Source organism: Schistocerca piceifrons, chromosome 8 (genome assembly GCF_021461385.2).
Source record: "Schistocerca piceifrons isolate TAMUIC-IGC-003096 chromosome 8, iqSchPice1.1, whole genome shotgun sequence".
In the NCBI taxonomy this organism is placed as follows: domain Eukaryota; kingdom Metazoa; phylum Arthropoda; class Insecta; order Orthoptera; family Acrididae; genus Schistocerca; species Schistocerca piceifrons.
In genome coordinates, this window is record NC_060145.1 from 311376763 (window position 1) to 311400044 (window position 23282).

A 23282-nucleotide genomic window follows, 5' to 3' on the forward strand; every position below is an offset into this window, starting at 1 on the left:
TAACTAATGAGGAGTTATTGAATAGAATTGGGGAGAAGAGACGTTTGGGCACAACTTGACTAGAAGAAGGGATCGGTTGGTAGGACATGTTCTGGGTCATCAACGGATCACCAATTTAGTATTGGAGGGTAGGGTAAAAATCGTAGAGGGAGACCAAGAGATGAATACACTAAGCAGATTCAGAAGGATGTAGGTTACAGTAGGTACTGGGAGATGTAGAGGCTTGCATAGGATAGAGGAGCATGGAGAACTGCATCAAACCAGTCTCAGGACTGAAGACCACAACAACAACAACAGAGAGCGGCAGTATCGCGTACCCAAGGTACAAAAAGGCAACACATTGGTGGTTCAAATGGCTCTGAGCACTATGGGACTTAACTGCTGAGGTCATCAGTCCCCTAGAACTTAGAACTACTTAAACCTAACTAACCTAAGGACATCACACACATCCATACCGAGGCAGGATTCGAATCTGCGACCGTAGCGGTCGCTCGGCTCCAGACTAGCGCCTAGAACCGATCGGCTACCCCGGCCGGCAAAACACATTGGTGTATCTGTCATTTGTACTCGGGTGATTTAAATTAACAGACTTTGAACGCAAAATGGTAGTTGAAGCAAGACGCATGGGATGCTCCATTTCGGATATCTTTAGGGAACTCAATATTCCGAGATCCACAATGTCAATGGTGTGCCGAGAATATCAAATTTCAGGATTCTCACCACAGACAACACAGTGGTCGTCGGCGTTCATTAACGACCGAGAGCAGAGGCGTTTGCATGAAGTTGTCAGTGCTAATAGACAAGCAACACTACACGAAATAATAGTAGAAATCAATGTGGGACTAAGACGAACGAATCTGTTAGGACAGTTTGACGAAATATGGCATTAGTGGGCTATGGCAGCACCCGACCGACGCGAGTGACTTTGCTAACAGCACGACATCGCCTTCAGCGCCTGTCCTGGGCTCGTGACCGTATAGGTTGGACCCTACACAACTGGACAGCCGTGGCCTGGTCAGATGAGTCCCGATTTCAGTTGGTAAGAGCTGATAGCAGGGATCGAGTGTGGCACAGACCCCACGAAACCATTGAGCGAAGTTTTCAAATGGGCACTATGAAAAGCTGGTGGCGTTACCATATAGGTGTGGGCGTGTGGCGCTACACTATTTACGTGTAAGTTGATTGGAAATTGTTTTCTCGGCTACTTGGAGACGTTTTACAGCGATTTATGTGCTTAAGCCTCACAGACAAGGATGCAATTTTTATGAATGATAGTGCCTCATGTCACCGGCCCAGAACTGTCCTGATTGCTTTCAAGAACATCCTGGAGAGTTGGAGCGAATGATTTGGCCACTCAGACCACCTGACATGTATCTCAACGAACATTTATGGAACATAATCGACAGGTCAGTTCGTGCACAAGATCGTGCACCGGCAACGCTTTCGCAATTATGGTCGGCTAAAGAGGCAGTGTGACTCAATATTTCTATAGCGGACTTCCAGCGACTTGTTGAGTCCACGCCACGTCGAGTTGCTGCACTACACCTGGCAAATGGAGGTCTGACACGATATTTGAAGGCATCCCATGAGTTTTGTCACTTCAGTGTAGTTAAATCAGAATTATACACTCCTGGAAATTGAAATAAGAACACCGTGAATTCATTGTCCCAGGAAGGGGAAACTTCATTGATACATTCCTGGGGTCAGATACATCACATGATCACACTGACAGAACCACAGGCACATAGACACAGGCAACAGAGCATGCACAATGTCGGCACTAGTACAGTGTATATCCTCCTTTCGCAGCAATGCAGGCTGCTATTCTCCCATGGAGACGATCGTAGAGATGCTGGATGTAGTCCTGTGGAACGGCTTGCCATGCCATTTCCACCTGGCGCCTCAGTTGGACCAGCGTTCGTGCTGGACGTGCAGACCGCGTGAGACGACGCTTCATCCAGTCCCAAACATGCTCAATGGGGGACAGATCCGGAGACCTTGCTGGCCAGGGTAGTTGACTTACACTTTCTAGAGCACGTTGGGTGGCACGGGATACATGCGGACGTGCATTGTACTGTTGGAACAGCAAGTTCCCTTGCCGGTCTAGGAATGGTAGAACGATGGGTTCGATGACGGTTTGGATGTACCGTGCACTATTCAGTGTCCCCTCGACGATCACCAGTGGTGTACGGCCAGTGTAGGAGATCGCTCCCCACACAATGATGCCGGCTGTTGGCCCTGTGTGCCTCGGTCGAATGCAGTCCTGATTGTGGCGCTCACCTGCACGGCGCCAAACACGCATACGACCATCATTGGCACCAAGGCAGAAGCGACTCTCATCGCTGAACACGACACGTCTCCATTCGTCCCTCCATTCACGCCTGTCGCGACACCACTGGAGGCGGGCTGCACGATGTTGGGGCGTGAGCGGAAGACGGCCTAACGGTGTGCGGGACCGTAGCCCAGCTTCATGGAGACGGTTGCGAATGGTCCTCGCCGATACCCCAGGAGCAACAGTGTCCCTAATTTGCTGGGAAGTGGCGGTGCGGTCCCCTACGGCACTGCGTAGGATCCTACGGTCTTGGCGTGCATCCGTGCGTCGCTGCGGTCCGGTCCCAGGTCGACGGGCACGTGCACCTTCCGCCGACCACTGGCGACAACATCGATGTACTGTGGAGACCTCACGCCCCACGTGTTGAGCAATTCGGCGGTACGTCCACCCGGCCTCCCGCATGCCCACTATACGCCCTCGCTCAAAGTTCGTCAACTGCACATACGGTTCACGTCCACGCTGTCGCGGCATGCTACCAGTGTTAAAGACTGCGATGGAACTCCGTATGCCACGGCAAACTGGCTGACACTGACGGCGGCGGTGCACAAATGCTGCGCAGCTAGCGCCATTCGACGGCCAACACCGCGGTTCCTGGTGTGTCCGCTGTGCCGTGCGTGTGATCATTGCTTGTACAGCCCTCTCGCAGTGTCCGGAGCAAGTATGGTGGGTCTGACACACCGGTGTCAATGTGTTCTTTTTTCCATTTCCAGAAGTGTATATTATACCTTCAGTCGCTGACGGCCGTTGATACATATCAACGGGGACAGGTGAAAATATGAGCCCTAACGGAGACTCGAAACCGGGATCTCGAAACCTCTATACATCTGAGCCACCGAGGGCACAGAGGATAGTGCGACTGCAGGGACAATCTCGCGCACGCCTCCACCCACATTCTCACCTTATACGTCCACACACTACATTCGTTGTGTCCCTACCCAACACACTCATTATTCGTGGAAGGCATTCTTATCAAGTCCCGTTATAGTTCGGGTAATATGTGTGCATCCGCACAGAAGAGGAAGGTCATGGCCGGTAGAGCCATAACTATATACTTATGTGGCTAGTCCCTGCAGTCGCACTATTCCCTGTGCCCTCGGTGGTGGCTCAGATGGATAGAGCGTCTGCCATGTAAGCAGGAGATGCCGGGTTCGAGTCCCGGCTGGGGCACAGATTTTCACCTGTCCCCGTCTATTACATTATTACTCCAATATACACCAGTAATCAGTAAGTGAAAGCATATTAAGTAGAAGTACTGTCAAAAACCAGTTACAAGTTAAATACATATTGAAATAGAAGCTATTGAAAGCTAAAATTTCCATTTTCTGAACATTTATAAGTGTTAAGAAATTAAAAATAGTTCATTTGCAATATCACGTGTCCCATGGTAGAAATAGAAGCTACTGAAATCTAAAATTTCCATTTTCTGAACAATTATAGTTGTTAAGAAGTTAAAAATACTCAGTTCATTTGCAATATCACGTGTCCCATGGTAAAAGATATTCCGTTTCAAATTACGAGAGATGTTCAGCAGGTAGAACAACACATTCTTTTTCTGAACGCAGGCTGGTTTTATTCAGTATTCCGATACGGCATATTATTCACTTCTCTGCCGGCCGCTGTGGGCGAGCGGTTCTAGACGCTTCAATCCGGAACCGCGCTGCTGCTAAGGTCGCAGGTTCGAATCCTGCCTCGGGCATGGATGTGTGTGATGTCCTTAGGTTACCTTAGGTTAGTTAGGTTTAAGTAATTCTAAGTCTAGGGAACTGATGACCTCATATGTTAAGTCCCATAGTGCTTAAAGCAGTTTGAACCGTATTCCCTTCTCTATTGGCTACAAATCCCTATTTTTCAACATAATCTCCGTTCAACGCGAAGGCCTTATGCCATTTTACTGGGAGGGTCTGCATACCCGCATCGTACCACTCTACTGGTTGACATCGGATGATGATGTTTGGTTTGTGGGGCGCTCAACTGCGCGGTCATCAGCGCCCGTACAAAGTTCCAGTTTTTACACAGTCCTATTTTTACACAATCCAATCCACTGTCACGAATGGGGATGGTGATGATGATGATGAAATCATGAGGTCAACACAAACACCCAGTCCCCGGCAAGAGAAAATCCCCAACCCGGTCGGAAACCGAACCCGGGACCCCGTGATCCAGAGGCACTAACGCTAGCCACTGGACCACGAGCTGCGGACGTAGAGATCGGAACCAACGTCTCGCTGCACCAATAACCTCCCCATCATTCAGGTATTGCTTCCACCGGAGTGCATCCCTCATTGAGCCAAAGAGACGAAAGTCGAAAGGTCCGAGACCCGGGATGTAGGGTGATTGAGGAAGAACAGTTCAATGACATTTTGCGAGCGTCTCTCGTCTGCACCGACCTGTCTGAAGCCTTGCGTTGTCATGGAGAAGGAGAAGTTGGTTTGCACTTTATAGTGGCGACGAATACGGTAAAGTCATTTTTTTTCAGTTTTCTGACTGCAGCAAAACGCACTTCAGAACTGATCGTTGCACCATGATGTAGGACATCAAACAGAGCAACACCTTCAGAGCTCAGGAAGATGGTCGCCGTAACTTTATTGGCTGACGGTGTGGCTTTGACCTTTTTCTTCGGAGGAGAGGTTTTGTGGCGTCACACCATGCACTCGCATTTTGTTTCTGGCTCGAGGTTATGACCCCACGTTTCATTGCCTGTGACGATGTTCGACAAAAAATTATCACCATCAGCCTCGTAACGCGCAAGCAGTTCTGAACAGATAGTCCTTCTTTGCTGCTTATGGTCTTCTGTTACATGGCGAGGAACGCAGCAGGCCCACACCTTTGACTACCCCAGTTGATGGACTAGTGTGTCAGCACTACTAACTTAAGTGTCCAGTTGTGCAGCGAGGTGTGACAGATGCCATTTTGAAGGCTAGGTATAGCGCCTACACCTATCAGCACTTCATGAAACTATAGGGCTGAAGCGGGAATATTCCACTACAAGGTGCGACAATGAAGTAATGGCTCAAATGGCTCTGAGCACTATGGGACTTAACATCTATGGTCATCAGTCACCTAGAACTTAGAACCACTTAAACCTAACTAACCTAAGGACATCACACAACACCCAGTCATCACGAGGCAGAGAAAATCCCTGACCCCGCCGGGAATCGAACCCGGGAACCCGGGCGTGGGAAAATAAAATAATGAGACTGATTTTCTTTGCAAGATGTGTCAGCCCTGCAGGCTTGCGTAGGCACAATATCTTTGAACTTGGTCTATAAGCTGCTTCTAGTCCAAGCCTCACATCGATGCAACTGCTCAGTCCTGAGTTGTGCTGTAATAAGTTAACACGTGTTTGGGGCTCTCGTCACGGAAATGGAACCGCATAATATTGCGCAAAGGTATGCCATTTCCTTTTGCGTTAAATTGGGTGAAAACGAGACGACAACTTATGGTAAGTTTCAAGGTTTTGAAGACGAGGTTATGTCAAGAGCTCAAGTTTTCCGTTGGCATAAAATGTTTGGTGAAGGCAGAACGAATGTTTAAGATGAAGACCACAGTGGACGACCATCAACCTCACAGACGGATGTCAACTTGGCCAGGGTGCGTGAAAATGTTTGCAGAAGAACTGAACATCAATCGAGAAACGGTTCGTCTAATAATAACTGAACATCTTGGTATGAGAAAGATTTGTGCAAAAATCGTCCCCAAAAATCTCACACCACAACAGCGAGAAATACGGAAAAATGTGGCAGGCTATCTGTTAGAGCAAACGGAAATCAATCCAGAATTGTTGAGCCGTGATGAAAGTCGGTTTTTTCACTACGATCCAGAGACAAAACGCCAAAGTTCGCAATGGTGCTCAGAGGGATCACCCAGATCAAAAAACGCTCGCACGTCAAAGTCAAAAGTGAAATGCATGCTTGTGTGCTTCTTTGATTCCAAAGGAATTGTTCATAAAGAGTGGGTGCCTCCTGGACAAACAATTAACCAATATCACTACAAAGAAATTTTAAATGGTTCAAATGGCTCTGAGCACTATGGGACTTAACATCTATGGTCATCAGTCCCCTAGAACTACATAAACCTAACTAACCTAAGGACATCACACAACACCCAGTCATCACGAAGCAGAGAAAATCCCTGACCCCGCCGGGAATCGAACCCGGGAACCCGAGCGTGGGAAGCGAGAACGCTACCGCACGACCACGAGCTGCGGACGAAAATAAATTTTAGAAAGACTTTATAAAAGAGTTCTTCGTGTCCATGTCAACATTGCTGATAATTGGATTCTGCATCACGATAATGCGCCATCCCATACTGCTGTCAGTACAGCAATTTTTAGCCAAAAAAAAATTTTCAGTACTACCGCAGCCACCTTATTCACCAGATATCGCTCCGTGCGACTTTTTTCATTTCCAAGAGTCAAAACGGTAGTCAAGGGACACCAGTTTCAAACAACACAAGATGTCCAAAAAGCAGTGAAGAGGGTCTTGGAGGATATTACAGAAGATGAGTTCCAGAAATGTTACTATCAATGGCAGAAGCGCTGGAAAAAGTGTGTGCAATCAGAAGGGAACTACTTTGAAGGAGATAACACTAAACTTGACTAAAACGGTAAGCGACATTTTTTTCATATAAGTCTCATTACCTTATTGTCACACCTCGTATGTCCCACATCAATTTCCACATTTTTTCAGCCGATGCTGGCCGAGAAATAATGTTTTGAATTACTTACCGAACGTCCGTCGTACAAGGTACTGTGCGACCGAGAAAATGTGGCTTAGCTGCCTACAAGTTATATAAATAGTTGTAAAAAGATATAGCAATTCACACAACGTAAAATTATGACCCTGAAGAATTAACAGTGTATTCCAAATAGCTTTAATATCCTTCGCTGCACTCAAACGAGTAGAACGAGCAGTATTTACAAATGCTGCGCAAAACGCAATCTCGTGTTTAACAACAATAAAAGCTGTAGAAAATGGTACTACATATGGCGGTTTGTGCTGCGCATGTCTTCATGTGATTTAAAGTCAGTAACTACACTGAAGTGCCGACCAAAAGACATCGTGTGTTCCTAGATACACAAGCGTGCAGGTACAACACTTTCCGCTACAGTCAGCCTCAACGCCATATGGATCTTCAGCTCAAGCACCATGTTGAAGCACTATGGGACTTAACATCTGAGGTCATCAGTCCCCTAGACTTAGAACTACTTCAACCTAACTAACCTAAGGACATCACGCACATCCATGCCCGAGGCAGGATTCGAACCTGCGACCGCAGCAGCAGCGCGATTCCGGACTGGTGTCTAGAACCGTTCGGCCACAACGGCTGGCAGAAATTCTAGGAACACCACTTATTTTGTCAAATAAAACTGATTACAATGTTGTGTTAGCTAATTACGACAGTTAGGCACATCGGAATTACAATGACATCTTGCAATTACAACCTCATTTGTACCACAAAAGTTCCTAAACAGTCGCAAAGGTAGTCGTACCGTGTAGCATCACTACACAAAATCTCTCTCGCTGTCTTTAATTTCTATTTTGCTGTATGTTACAGGGCTTCTTGCCTACTAGGAAAACTTCCCCGTCTCCCACCCCACCATGATTTCTTAAAGAAGGAGACATCCGTACATAAAATAGCTTCAGAAGTATTATTAGTTTAAAATGAGTTAATTTGTTAATAAAATGAAATTATATGGTTCCAGAGACCTTCTCAACTCTCAAACATCAGTGATTTATGTATGTAAACTGAAGCAACGAATGAAAATTTATATCAAGGCTTGGATTCGAAAGGGGTGGCCGAGCGGTTCTAGGCGCTACAGTCTGGAACCGCGCGACCGCTACGGTCGCCGGTTCGAATCCTACCTCGGGCATGGATGTGTGTCATGTCCTTAGGTTAGTTAGGTTTAAGTAGTTCTAAGTTCTAGGGGACTGATGACCTCAGAGGTTAAGTCCCATAGTGCTCAGAGCCATTTGAACCATTTTGGATTCTAAACCAGGTCTCCTGCTCATGAGGCAGATGTGTTAACCACTACGCCATGATTGCAAAGTCTGTTCGCAGTACTGCACAGACTAGTACATCACGCCTCCCTCCACAATCGAAATTACTATTCACGCGTGAACCCACATGGAATGTGTTAAATATTCGCTGTTAAGTGTGTGTAGCCTTTATACCTGAAGGCTCATAACATACATTTCCTCATCATGTAGGTTTCATTAGTTTAGGATTATTCAAAGATACATTAATGAAAAGGTCAAAACAAAGTTTTTCACGCTTCTCATAATTTATGACGCCATATCTCCTGAAATTTTCGTCGTACAAACACATAATTTTTTAGGTACATTCAGTTCTACATGTTGATTCTGTCTGCAAAATATGTTGCGGATAGAATTAGTAGCAAAGACATAATGAGTGAAAGCGTCCTGTCTTGCTAACTGCTAAAACTTAGTAATATAAGTTTTTCCTTTCATTATTTTGTCGGGAGTGTCAACAAGACAAAAAGTCGAAAAGGTTTCATATTTTGTGTAAAGTTTGTCGGAAGTCACTTAAGTGCTTTCGTTCTCAAATAAGGGCCTGGGGCCGGCCGGGGTGGCCGTGCGGTTCTAGGCGCTAGTCTGGAACCGAGCAGCCGCTACGGTCGCAGGTTCGAATCCTGCCTCGGGCATGGATGTGTGTGATGTCCTTAGGTTGGTTAGGTTTAATTAGTTCTAAGTTCTACGCGACTGATGACCTCAGACGTTAAGTCGCATAGTACTCAGAGCCATTAAGGGCCTGGGTAATTTGTGCTCCATGGGACACACTGTCTCAAGATACGTACCACGTTCCTCACTCTGATGCTTGACTTTTTGAATTAAACTTTCAGCGTAAGATCATATCTTTTGAATAGCAGATTAGTTTTAAATTTTTAAATTCTGCCAGTAAGCATATGAATACTGAAAATATTTTTTTTGTCCCTGAAAGTTGTTTGACATGTAACCTGCAACTGGGAACGGGTGACCAAATGGCTGCGTTCGCTGTTTAGTAATAGAGGTGGCTTTTTTCTTATTAATTTTAAGCTCTCTGCCGGACATTTTGCCATTACCTTTCTACAGTAACACTTCTTTTGCCACTCATTTTTTTGCTTTCGAATTTCTCAAAATTCTCAACTTTCTTGGAAATGAATTCATGCGTCCCTTCCGGCCTTTGGTGGCCGAGCGGTTCTAGGCGCTTCAGTTTGGAACCACGCGACCGCTACGGTCGCAGGTTCGAATCCTGCCTCGGGCATGGATGTGTGTGATGTCCTTAGGTTAGTTAGGTTTAATTAGTTCTAAGTTCTAGGGGACTGATGACCTCAGATGTTAAGTCCCATAGTGCGCAGAGCCATTTTGAGTTCTCGAATTTCCTCCTGTGGGCTATTCTGCCAAATTCTGTCTAACTGCCGAGTTAGATGGTCGAAATCTAGAGCTGGTTGTTGAGGCTTCACAAGTTTCCACCACATTGAGCTTTCTGGCTGTGATCATTCCCTATTTAAGTGTAAACATACATGATGCTCAGGTAATTGTGCCTCTATTTTTTGGCGGACGGTTGTGAATCACTGGTCAGTACATCTAGTGTTCTCCATGTGGCATATGCCATCATCGCATCAAAATCTATATTGTCGTGTGAGCCGTAGCACCGTAGCCGTCACTGTGCAGGAACAGTCGAAATCTAAAGGCAAACTTGGACATCTCGCATTTCTTTGCAAAAACAGACAATGTCTTATGGGATAACAGCAATCAGTGATTTTATAATGTTACTTAAAATCCGTCTTGATTGCAAATTTTTTTATTATTCATATGACCGGTTTCGGTTCATTCAAAACCATCTTCAGATCTGTAAAAATAATTATACTAATTTACTATTTCACGGAAGTAATCTTAGTAGCCTGTATACCATCGAAGTAAAATATGCCCATTTGTATCGCGGTGGGTGACAAGAGCGCTCATTGATAACTAGATCTGTACACGTAGGTTTTCTGAATATGCTAAATTCATGCTTCCCATCTTTCTTTATTAGATTGCCACTAAGCCAACAGGCAGTAGAAAAGGAGTTAAGTATTTTAAAACAAGTGGCCGTAGCGAACGGATATACGTGCAAGCAGGTGATGAATATTTATAGGAAGATAATGAAGATGCAAATGGAACAAACAGAAGGAAGTCAAGTAGCAGTTAAGAGGAACAACAAGAAAAAATATGTAGCTCTCACTTACAATGGAAGAATTGCAGACAAAATTGAAAGATGCTTTCGTAAATCCGACGTTAAAATAGGGTTCCGAACAAATAACACGTTAAAATTGAAGCTCCGGCATGGAATATGTAACAGTAGGAATAAATTTCAGGATTAAGGTGTATATAAGATCAAATGTAATGCCGGCCGCGGTGGTCTAGCGGTTCTGGCGCTGCAGTCCGGAACCGCGTGACCGCTACGGTCGCAGGTTCGAATCCTGCCTCGGGCATGGGTGTGTGTGATGTCCTTAGGTTAGTTAGGTTTAAGTAGTTCTAAGTTCTAGGGGACTTATGACCTAAGATGTTGAGTCCCATAGTGCTCAGAGCCATTTGAACCATTTTTTCAAATGTAATGACTGCTGTAAACAATATATAGGGCAGACTGGTAGGAACTTGGAAACCAGATTCAGGGAGCACACCTACTCTCAAAACAAAACAGCTTTTGGGGCGCATATGGCTGCGACAAAGCACTCAGTCACGAATATTGAAAACAATTTAGACATCCTGCATAGAGCTCATAAGGGACGGTTTCTTAAAATTTTGGAAGAGATCGAAATATACACCCACAAAAATAAAGATCCGGATTTAATCCTCAACGAGCAAAGCGAATTCAATCATAACGCCTATTTTAGCATTTATGACGACCTACTAAGATGATCCAGGCCGAGGGATGAGAGATGGTGCGCGGTGGAGAAGCCGGAAGACGCGTGCAGCGCCTGGCGTCGTTGACGGGGCCCTCCTGTGCGGCCCTCTTGCCCGCGGCGATGGACATCAGACGACTGAGCGGACCGCGGCACAACAAAATGGCGGGAACCACGGAAGCAGACCGTAGAGGAAAACAAGTTCACACCAGCACCATAGATATATAAATCGCCCTATGCTTTTTAGATCGTATAAAAGTGATAATTTTACTGTTTTTTTAATCCTGACAAGTACAGATTTGAACTTTGACATCTACATATTTTAATTAAATATTTTTAATATAAAAAAGATCTACTGAATACAGTATGTGCAAATAGAATGTAACAAATGTACCAGACGCCACCTGTCGGTAATAGTGTTATAATTAATATAAATGACGTGCACTCTGCCAACCAATTTTATGTGACGTAGCATGTGAAAGTTGCTGTATTAGGACGGGTTACTCCTGTAACTGAAATATCAGGTACGTTCTGGTACATTTGATGTTGATTAGATAGGATGAAAAAGATTTGCTTCCGTGAAATAGTAAATTAGTATAATTATTTTTACAGATCTGAAGATGGTTTTGAATGAACCGAAACCGGTCATATGAATAATAAAAAAATTTGCAATCAAGACGGATTTTAAGTAACATCTCGCATTTCGTCAAAGAATCCCCGACATTACAGTACTGAGCGCCAGGCAGCAGTAAGCAATCTGCGAGGGTGACTGTATTCCGTTTCGGAGAGGAACTGACTTGATTAAGTATGGAGCAATGCAAGCGTTGGTTGTCGCTGTTATATGCGAGATAATAGTAAAACAAGAGTTGTCCGCAGTTGCCTCCACTAGTGTGTGTGTGTGTGTGTGTGTGTGTGTGTGTGTGTGTTTGGTGTTTCTGAAAAGGTATAGACCGCCTTTTGACAGTGTACTAACATCTGACAAAGATGAATAAAGACGTGGATACAGTGAAATAATTATATTATAATTAAGCAACCAAAACTGGTAATGGAATAGAGAACGTCTCTGATGCCTAGGAGCCAATACATTGGAGCAATTGGAACAGTTCGTGATAATGCCACTGCCTCTTGAATAAGCTAAACCCGCGAGCCATAAGAGTAAAGCCACTGTAAAACACCTCTCTCCCTAAGACATACGGAAAAACGAATTTTTGAATTATTTAAACAACACAGTTTGCAGCCTAGAATAATTCCTAGTATGGCAAATATCCCCTCAGTTCCTCTCACCTGTCTTAAGTAACTAAAGAACTCGCTCCCTCTCCCTCTCCCTCTCCCTCTCTCTCTCTCTCTCTCTCTCTCTCTCTCTCGGTGACAAGGCAAAGGAGCCAGTCCAGTATTCATTGTCGCTCGGTCCTGCATGCAACTAACAAATAATGAAATACTTTACACCAGTTTTTCTGAATTTGTCGAAGAAAGTGCAGCTTATTACACATCAAGCGGTACCAGTAATTTTACGCCTATTAGCTTGCACTCCATTAGATTTCATTAACGCCAACAAGACTATTTAGAGACGCCACCAAACGCGCAGGCATCTCTCTTTCATTCTAGAAATAGAACTATGTACACGTTAGTGTCTGAAAGCATTTTGGCTGAGTGAGAGCATATTTGCAGATTAGGATATTGGAAAAGTTATAAAAAATAGTTAATCCAAAGATCATAATAACTCCTAAGACGAAAAAAGGAAAAGGCGATGCACCACGGAGGGGTCGGAATCCGTTAGTTGTAACATACCTGTACACACAAAGAAATGATTACAATTTCAGAAAAAATGGATGATTTATTGAAGAAAGGAGCTTCAAAAATTGAGCAATTCATTAACTCATTGGTCCATCTCTGGCCATAATGCAAAGAGTTACTCGACTTGATTGAGTTGTCGAATTTCCTCCTGTGGGCTACCGTGCCAAATTCTGTCCAACTGCCCAGTTAGATGGTCGAAATCTAGAGCTGGTTCTGGGACCCTGCCCATAATGCTCTAAACTTTCTCAGTTAGGGAGAGATCCGGTGACCTTGCTGGCCAAGGCAGGATTTTGCAAGCAGGAAGACATGCAGTAGAGACCCTCGCAGCCCATCACGACATGCCATGAATGGTAACAACCCGGGACGTAGAATATCGTCGATCTAGCGCCGTGCTATAAGGCAGCCGCGTGTGGAAACCATAGGGGTCCTGCTATGGAATGAAACGGCACCCCAGAACATCACTCATGGCTGTCGGACCGTATTGCGGGTGACTGTCTCCAGAGACATTCTCGTTGGTCATCGGTGACAGGAATCTCATTGACTGGATTAGAATTGTCTTCAGTGATCCCTCTTCGAACTGGGCGCTGATGACCAGCGAAGACGTGTCTAGAGGACCACCGGAGACCTGTGGCATACCAAACTCACGGCTATCCGTCCTACGGCCCGACAACTGGGACTGATGGTCTGGGATGTCAAAAATGGTTCAAATGGCTCTGAGCACTATGGGACTTAATTTCTGAGGTCATCAGTCCTCTAGAACTTAGAACTACTTAAACCTAACTAACCTAAGGACATGACACACAGCCATGCCCGAGGCAGGATTCGAACCAGCGACCGTAGCGATCGCGCGGTTCCAGACTGTAGCGCCTAGAACCTCTCGGGCACTCCGGCCGGCTGAGGGTCTGGGATGCCATTTGTTTTCATAAGAGGACCGCTTTGGCTGTCATCCTTGACACCCTTACAGCGCTGCGGTACATCGACGATATTCTACGTCCTGTTTATACACCCTTCATGGCAGGCTACCTTGAGCTTACTCTTCAGCAAGATAACGCCCGCCTACACACGGCGACAGTTTCTACTGTTTGTCTTCTTGTTTGCCAAACCCTGTCTTGGCCAGCAAGGTCACCAGATCTCACTCCAGTTGGGAACGTTTGGATCATTATAGGCAGGGCTCTCCAGCCAGCTTGCAATTTCGGCAGTCTAACTCGTGAATTGCATATAATTTGAAATGACGCTCCTCAGGAGGACATCTAACAACTCTATCAATCAATGCCAGGCCGAATAACTGATTGCATAAGGGGCAGAGTTGGACCACCACGTTATTGACTTGCTTAATTTGTGAATTTCTTTCTCTTGAACAAATCACCCAATTTTTCTGAAATTGTAATTATTTCTTTCTCTGTACGTGTACGTCGCATCTACAGACTGCAGTCCCATTCGGATAATTCCTTCATGGTACGTCGTTTGTTTTTGTGTGAGAGTACACTACTCTCCATTAAAATTGCTACACCAAGAAGAAATGCAGATGATAAACGGGTATTCATTGAACAAATATATTATACTAGTACTGACATGTGATTACATTTTCACGCAATTTGGGTCCATAGATCATGAGAAATCAGTGCCCAGAACAGCCACCTCTCGCCGTAATAACGGCCTTGATACGCCTGGGCATTGAGTCAAACAGAGCTTGGATGGCGAGTACAGGTACAGCTGCCCATGCAGCTTCAACACGATACCACAGTTCATCAACAGTAGTGACTGGCGTATTGTGACGAGCCACCATCGACCAGACGTTTTCAATTGGTGAGAGATCTGGAGAATGTGCTAGCCAGGGCAGCAGTCAAACATTTTCTATATCCAGAAAGGCCCGTACAGGACCTGCAACATGCCGTCGTGCATTATCCTGCTGAAAGGTAGGGTTTCGCAGGGATCGAACGAAGGGTAAAGCCACGGGTCGTAACACATCTGAAACGTAACGTCCACTGTTCAAAGTGCCGTCGATGCGAACAAGAGGTGACCAATGGCACCCCATACCATCACGCCGGGTGATACGTCAGTAAGGGGATGACGAATATACGCTTCCAATGTGCGTTCACCGCGATGTCGCCAAACACCGATGCGACCATCATTATGCTTAAGCAGAACCTGGATTCATCCGAAAAAATGACTTTTTGCCATTCGTGCACCCAGGTTAGTCGTTGAGTACACCATCGTAGGCGCACCTGTCTGAGATGCAGCGTCAAGGGTTAAACGCAGCCATGGTCTCCGAGCTGATAGTCCACGCTGCTGCAAACGTCGTCGAATTGTTCGTGCAGATGGTTGTTGTCTTGCAAACGTCGCCATCTGTTGAGTCAGGAATCGAGACGTGACTGCACGATCCGTTACAGCCATGCGGATAAGATGCCTGTCATCTCGTCTGCTAGTGATACGAGGCCGTTGGGATCCTGCACGACGTTCCGTATTACCCTCCTGAACCCACCGATTCCATATTCTGCTAACAGTCATTAGATCTCGACCAACGCGAGCAGCAATGTCGCGATACGATAAACCGCAATCGCGATAGGGTACATCCCGACCTTTATCGAAGTCGTAAACGCGATGGTACGCATTTCTCCTCCTTACACTAGGCATCAGAACAACGTTTCACCAGGCAACGCCGGTCAACTGCTGTTTGTGTATGAGAAATCGGTTGGAAACTTTCCTCATGTCAGCTCGTTGTAGGTGTCGCCACCGGCGCCAACCTTATGTGAATGCTCTGAAAAGCTAATCATTTGCATATCACAGCATCTTCTTCCTGTCAGTTAAATTTCGTGTCTGTAGCACGTCATCTTCGTAGTGTAGCAATTTTAATGGCCAGTAGTGTATATTTTAACTACCGGAGCTTAAGATGTTGCACTTAGGCCACTGCGTCACTTCGAAATCAGTCAGGTGGTATGGCTGTAAAGTCAGTGACGAGTCTGAAACCGATTTCTTTCTTTAGGTTACAATGCGTAACTGGCTTTTTTTGTCGTAGTGTGTATTATACACAAAAGAATGCCCATTACACAATATTAGAAACTTTCTGAAACCTAAGAGAAACATGTTTTAATAGCGTTAAGTTACCCACACGTAATATTTGTGTTTGCAGAAACTGTATGTCGAGATTCACAGAAGACAGATTGCTTTTTGTAGCATGTACGTGCATTACACGTAGCCCGTTACTGGGTACTATAATATAAATTGAGTAAAGTTACAGTAACTGAAATGAATGATCTTCCAACCAGAACAATATTTTTTTTTAAATATTGTGTTTGAGGGATTTTAAAGTCAATCAACAAAGCGACCATGTTTTTCCCCCTAAATTCGTGTTGTCAACACCCGTGGGAATAAAACAATTAATCTGTTTCTCTCCCTTACCAGCGCTAATTGCATTTTTCCCTGCGCGCGCAAATATGGTGTAATTTGGGTGCTGTCCCAAGCGACAACAGTTCATTATTTTTTAGTCACACGTTGCGCAGAACAAAACACACGAATTTCATCCCGTGGTGAGAGTAACAGAATAAATAAATTAACTCACGAAAGATATATGTTTGCCCCGCGTTGTTACTCTTCTCTTGATAAAAATATTTATGTTCGCGTTAATGTACACTCCCCTGCGAAAACGAGTGTCTCTCTCTCTGACGTACTAAAATGCCAGTCCATAATACGAAAGTTGCGACGGACTGTCTACCAAACGTTTTACTTTTCGAACGATTTTTATTTTCGACTTTATTTATTGTTCTAGATCTTCCGTTCCCTATTCACGATAGCAGAGCGGCCAATTACTGGTATTTGCTCTTTACAGCCACATATCCTTGTAGGCTGGCAGTGGGAGAACGGGGTTTCTAGTAGAGCATAAGTGAGACAGTGTTTCTAGTTTTGGCGCACAACTGATGACCACTGCAGTCCTCCTGAAAATTTTGGTCGGCATACGAAGATTGGACATATGTCAACAAGTTTTTACTAGATCGCTTTCTTGCCCGTTTGTTCAGCATAAATTTGACAATTGATTTTAATCGCACTTCCCAATGAGCTAAAGACTTAAAATTTTAAGCTTACCTCAGAAATGGATGACAGTGCAATGTGAACCTGCTTTCTTGTCGATTTGTTGGGTAGGTGGCGGGATGGACGTGAAAAATATTGGTGACGCCTGACATCTCGGCGGCCCTACAGGAGCAGCATGTTGTACGTGTAGTAACATAATGAGTTCGTGGCTGTATGCGAGCAAATGGGCAATGCTATGTAGAGAGAGGGGGAAGCAGAAGACAGACGTAGGGAGGAGAAAAGGAAACCTGTGCAATATAAGTTACGTGTGTACACAGGCAAAACCAAGAGCAAAATGATAGTATATACAAAAACAATTATTTAAACAAAAAATATAATCTCATCAGAATATTTAAAACCCATCAAGAAATTTCACACATGCAACTCTGAAAAGCGAAACATAATTAACTAAAAATAAAATTTTCATACAGCACATTTTCAAATCGGGCCAAATAAAATGATTTCTCCTCAGCCCATATACATCCCTAACCCCATACAGATAGTTCCGAGGAATTGTGCTTGAGAAGCTTTGATAGCTATGACAATGCCTGTAAGATTAATAAATAAAACCATGGGCTGCACGCAGTAAATAACTGAAGGTGAACTATTCATATATTATTCATATGTTGCATGAACCTCCCTTTTTTTATCATTCAAGTGTTGTCGAAGTATTACAAATTCATAAGCACAAATTTCTAGGACCATCTGGATGGGCTAAGGAATTTGTATGGGGCTAAGAGAAATTACTTTATACTTTTCAGTCTGACTTAAAAGCGCGTTACCTTAAAAAATTATGTTCATGTAAATAATTATTTACTTTATTTGTGGGTTAATGTTGTCCATGGCCCAAGAGAAAATTTGTGTTTGTGTGTGTGTGTGTGTGTGTGTGTGTACGTAAGTATGTATATGTATGTGTGCCTATGTAAATTTATGTGTCATAGCATCTTGGATTTACATATCTTCTTCTGATGCATGTATTCCCTATTCAAATTGTTTTGTTGTTTACAATGTTTTTGGTATTAATTATTAAAGTATTTGTCTCGATATAACTAGTACAGAACTGATCAGAAGAACTTTACTGTTCAATGTTCATGTAAGCCAATATTTAATGGCGTAGAAGGAAGAATCACGAAAATTCTTCATTAGGATTTAAGAGAAAGGTTGTTCAAACTGTGCACTTTTCTGAGACAGGTGAGAAAAATTTTATAGAGTTGAAATATGCTCACTATTTTTATATACTGTATTTAGCATATTTCGTGACAGTACTTTTTCCGTGAAATGTTAACAAGACGATATTTGTCTTACCTTCAGTCGTCTAGTGGAAGTATCATTCCACAATGCAGTTTCGTCGGCTGCAGAAATGACCTGGTTCAATGCGTTTGCCTCATTTTTGGTGCTTCAAATACAATTTCTTCGAATGTGGTTTCTTCTTAAAGTTTATATTAAAAAAGTAGTAACATAATTCATTTTTTCTGTTCACTAGCAAATATTTATAACGGCGACGTGCACATTGTTCTACCATCAACACACACCAAGAGTTCACTGCCGACTGACTACAGTCAAAGACGACTCCAGCGTCAAAGACATTTTACACAACACACAAGCTTCCACTTGTAACCAGTCTCTTTGATATTCTTCATCACATCTACTAATATTAATCAATATGCTGTCACTCTCAAAAATATAAGTAAATTAACATAAAATAAGGCAAATTACTATTAAAAAAATTCTAACAAAATTATAAGAAAACATTTACAACTTCTCTCATTAAATTTGGTATCGACAAATCCAGTAGAAAATAACACATCTCCCAGATCCATTACACCTGCTCCCCAGGGTTCTGTTGTTATGAACATATACAACAAAATCCCGACCACACTCAGTAATGGATCTGTATTACACAATTAGTACATTAATGATGCAGTCTGGTAACCTCTTCCAAATTTGGACTCTTTGAATCTGTGGACTTGTTACTGGCTGTTGTTGCAATGATCCTTCCCCATCAATCTCATACACAAAAAATTCAAGTAAAGAAATTATTTAACATGACAAATATACATGGCATAAAACATACATGAGAAATATTCTAAAATACAGCATACAGATTGAAAATAATAGTAAGATAATACTCATTTGCTAGAATAAGATACCTACAACCACTTCTTTGATCACACTGTGCCAACTGGTTCTCATAATTAAATTTTTTCCCATGTTAATGTTAATTTCATGTTGCTTACGTGTTGTACAATAAAAAATTATATTGGACATATATAGTGTGGTGTTTTTTTCTATATATTTGCCTTATATATATATATATATTTCTATATATTTGCCTTTTCTATGTATTTGCCTTATATATATATATATATATATATATATATATATAACTTTTGATTTTTTTATTTTATATATTTTTTTACTCATGGTTTTTTATTTTGTATATTTTTTTGCTTATGATTTTCTTTTTGAATTTTATATATATATATATATATATATATTTTCTTATGCTTTTCTTTCTTTTAGTACAGCTAAAGATACTTCAGTATTATCTAAATTTTTTTACAATTATTTTTGTACACTTGCCTCTCTACTACAATATTACTACAAGTCACATTCTTGTGAAGAGTACTTTTGCTCCCCACAACTTCAGTATAAAGAACAATAAATTGCTCATATATCATGAGGCTTTATCTAAAATTGGTTTTGAAACTTATATCTTTGCATGCATGTCCTCACATGCATGCCTTCACCCACAGGGAAAAATTCAGAAATGCTCACTATGGAGACTTTTTTGTAAAAAAGTAAAAATAAATCTTTGTCTCATTCTTTGTTACAACAGCGTTTTTTCATCAGTTTCAATTAACATGTGACTTCAAATTATTAATTTATACATGCAAATATAATACTTGGTTGTACAGGTAGTTTTGTTCCAGCAAGCATATTCCAGTGGAGGACTTTTGTTTTAGATGATAATAGGTTATTTAAAATTTGAAATTATGATTTCTGTTTACATAGTTTCAAAGAGACAACATTCCTGAGACCAAATAATTTCTAAATGTGATTTGAGACTTTCTCGGCGTATTCCATTCGTGAAATCTTCTCGGGTGATCAGCCGAGTAAAGGCGTCGTCTTCTCGCAACGTTTCGAGGGGTTTCGTACCCATCATCTTCAAGCGAAGTGTCGAGATGCTGTGTTGCGCGGTCCCATAAAGGCTCCTGGACCAGTGACTGATTCCGGGCGCCGACCAATCAGGTACCTGCGGAATCGGCCGCCGCGCCAGTGGTGGGGGGTTCGCGGCGCGGACCGGGCGTCGAGTCCCTGCCGGTTCCTAATACGTCTGTGGCCGCTACCGTCTTCGTGCCGGAGCGTTCTCTTCTAATTTTCGTTATTGCGGGATTCCAAGCTGTACTGAGTTGGAAACCAGTGTCTCGATTGATCAGGTTGCTGTTCAACCGAATTTCTACAGCCTCTTTGAAAAATGAATCCCAAAATCCTTTAGCGTCACACAGCTTCTTCGTACCCTCAAAGAGGAAGGTGTGTCCTTCGTTAAGGCTATGTTCCGCTACCGCCGATTTTTCTGTCTGACCAAGGCGTACATTTCTAATGTGTTCCGAGCGCCTCTGCGTGATGCAGCGCTGCGTTTGTCCGATGTATTTCGTGCCACATTCACATTCAATACTGTATACGCCCGGAGTCTGCAGTCCTAGGTGGTCTTTGACTGAGCCAAGTATGTCCTTAATTTTACTTGGGGCATGAAAAATTGTCTTGATGTTGTGTTTCTCCAGAATGCGGGCAATCTTGGCTGTTGGCGGTCCCGCGTATGGTAGAAGTGCCAGGCATCTGGTCTCATCTTCTTCTTCTGGTGTGTCTACCTTCCTGCTCTTGTGTAGGGCGCGCGAGATTTGCGTCTCATTATAACCGTTGCTGCGGAAGGTCTTCCTTAGGTGTTGTAACTCTGCAGGTAGGCTGTCATCATCACAGATAGACTTGGCCCTGTGCACAAGTGTGTTAAGCACTGAGTTGCGTTGTGCTGGGTGGTGGCAACTCTGTGCATGAAGGTATAAATCCGTATGTGTCTTCTTCCTATACACAGCGTGACCCAAGGTGCCATCAGGGTGCCTCTTGATTAGAATGTCAAGGAAGGGCAAGCTTCCGTTTTCTTCCACCTCCATGGTGAATTGTATGTTGCTGTGTATGCTGTTGAGATGTCGCAGGAAGTCTTGCAGGTTCTCTCTGCCATGTGGCCACACGACAAAAGTGTCATCAACATATCTGTAAAAGGCTTTAGGTTTCAATGGGGCGGTGTCCAGGGCTATGTCTTCAAAGTGCTCCATGTAAAGATTAGCGATGCCTGGAGCTAAGGGGGACCCCATGGTTACACCATCCACTTGTTCATAAAATTTGCCTCCACACTTGAAGTAGGTGTTTGTTAACACATGACGGAACAGCTTTATTGTGTCCTCACTAAAGCGTGTTTCGAGCAGCGCTAGGGAGTCTTCCAGCGGTACTCGTGTGAAGAGTGAGGTGACGTCAAAGCTGACAAGAAGATCTTCTTTATCCAGGCGAAAGCCTTGTAGTACCTTCACAAACTCCGCCGAGTTCTTGACAAGGTGCTCACAGTGACCCACGATCGGTTTGAGCAGTTGTGCTAGGTACTTGGCTAAACCATATGTCGGTGAGTTGATGGTGCTCACTATGGGTCGCAATGGAACTCCGTCTTTGTGGATCTTAGGGAGCCCATATAGCCGTGGTGGTGCCGGTGCTCTGGGGTACAGCTTCCTGATGACGTCCTTTTCCAGTCCAGAGTCATTGAGCAAGGCGATGGTCTTGCGAGTCACGGAAACTGTCGTGTCCTTGTCCAGTTGCTTGTAGGCAGTATCTTGTAGCCGTGAGTTTATCTTCTGCCAATAATCTTCTTTCCTCAGTATCACCGTGGCATTGCCTTTGTCAGCAGCTAGAACGACAGTGTCCTCATCCTCACGTAGGGCCTTAAGAGCCTTCCATTCAGCAGACGTTATGTTGTTCTTGGGCATTTTTGCCTTCTCCAGGACCCTGCACGTCTCTCTCCTAACTTCCTCAGCTGCCTCCGTAGGGAGGCCGCGCACGGCTTGCTCGATGCTGCTGATAATGTCTCGCTTAGGTAGTGTCCTGGGTACTGGAGCAAAGTTAAGTCCTCTCGACAGCACTGATATTGTGGTCTCGTCCAGTTCTTTGCCTGCCAGATTGATGACAGTCTTGGCATTGGTTGTGTGGTCGGCATGTTGCCGGGCTCCAGACAGTCTGGTGAACTTGCCACATTGTTTTTCCGTGGCTTTTCTCTTGTGGATCTCACTGCTTGCATATGTGTTTCCATCGATCCACTCCCATGTGTGTGGTGGGAGATAGGATGCCAATCGAAGGTGTTGAGTAAGCAGCATTCTTGCGTTCTTATCTAACTGCTGCCTGGTGACCCGTATGTGTTCGCGCACCAGGGCCGCACCGGCTCGTTGTAGTATACGTCTGGATCTTGTAGTGCTAACAGGATGTCGCAAGTTGGCAAATTTCGGCAACACTTCTTTATCTCGACACCGTTGTAAGAAGGCCAGTCTGCTAAGCAGCTTGCCCGTCTTGAGTCGTAGTTTCTGTAGCATCTGGTAGCTGCGATGTATATCCTCCCCGTAGAGGTATGTTAAATGTGATTTGAGACTTTCTCGGCGTATTCCATTCGTGAAATCTTCTCGGGTGATCAGCCGAGTAAAGGCGTCGTCTTCTCGCAACGTTTCGAGGGGTTTCGTACCCATCATCTTCAAGCGAAGTGTCGAGATGCTGCTGCTGCTCACATCTTTTACTTTCCCCTCTTTGGGGAAGTGTGTGTGGGGGAGTTTGTAGCCTTTCGGCTTTTACTCCCCTGTGAACGTGTGTGTGTGATTTTTCTATAGTTTTTTGGTGTCTGTGACTTGTGATGTTTGTTGTGAGTGAGTCTAGTACTTGCCTGAGGTAGGCGAAAAGATTGGTGTTATATGGGAAGGAACTGGATTAGGGATTGGGTTTTGGGATTTTCTCTTCGACTTAGTCGTCGAAGATCGTCATAGGGCGCTTATGCTTATCGCGGGACATGTCATACCGACCTAGGGAGTGGATGAGCGCGTTTTCGGATCTGGAAGAACCCTCATAGAAGGCCCTTGCCAGATCCTGGAAACGCTCTCTCAGGAGTGGGACTTCGGCTGC

General features: G+C 44.0%; 1 non-coding gene across 1 annotated transcript; it reads left to right on the top strand.

Moving 5' to 3' along the window:
- The first annotated feature begins 3421 nt into the window (after window positions 1–3421).
- On the top strand, window positions 3422–3499 carry Trnat-ugu. The gene has a single exon. It is a non-coding gene; the product is annotated as a tRNA-Thr (tRNA).
- Window positions 3500–23282: the final 19783 nt, after the last annotated feature.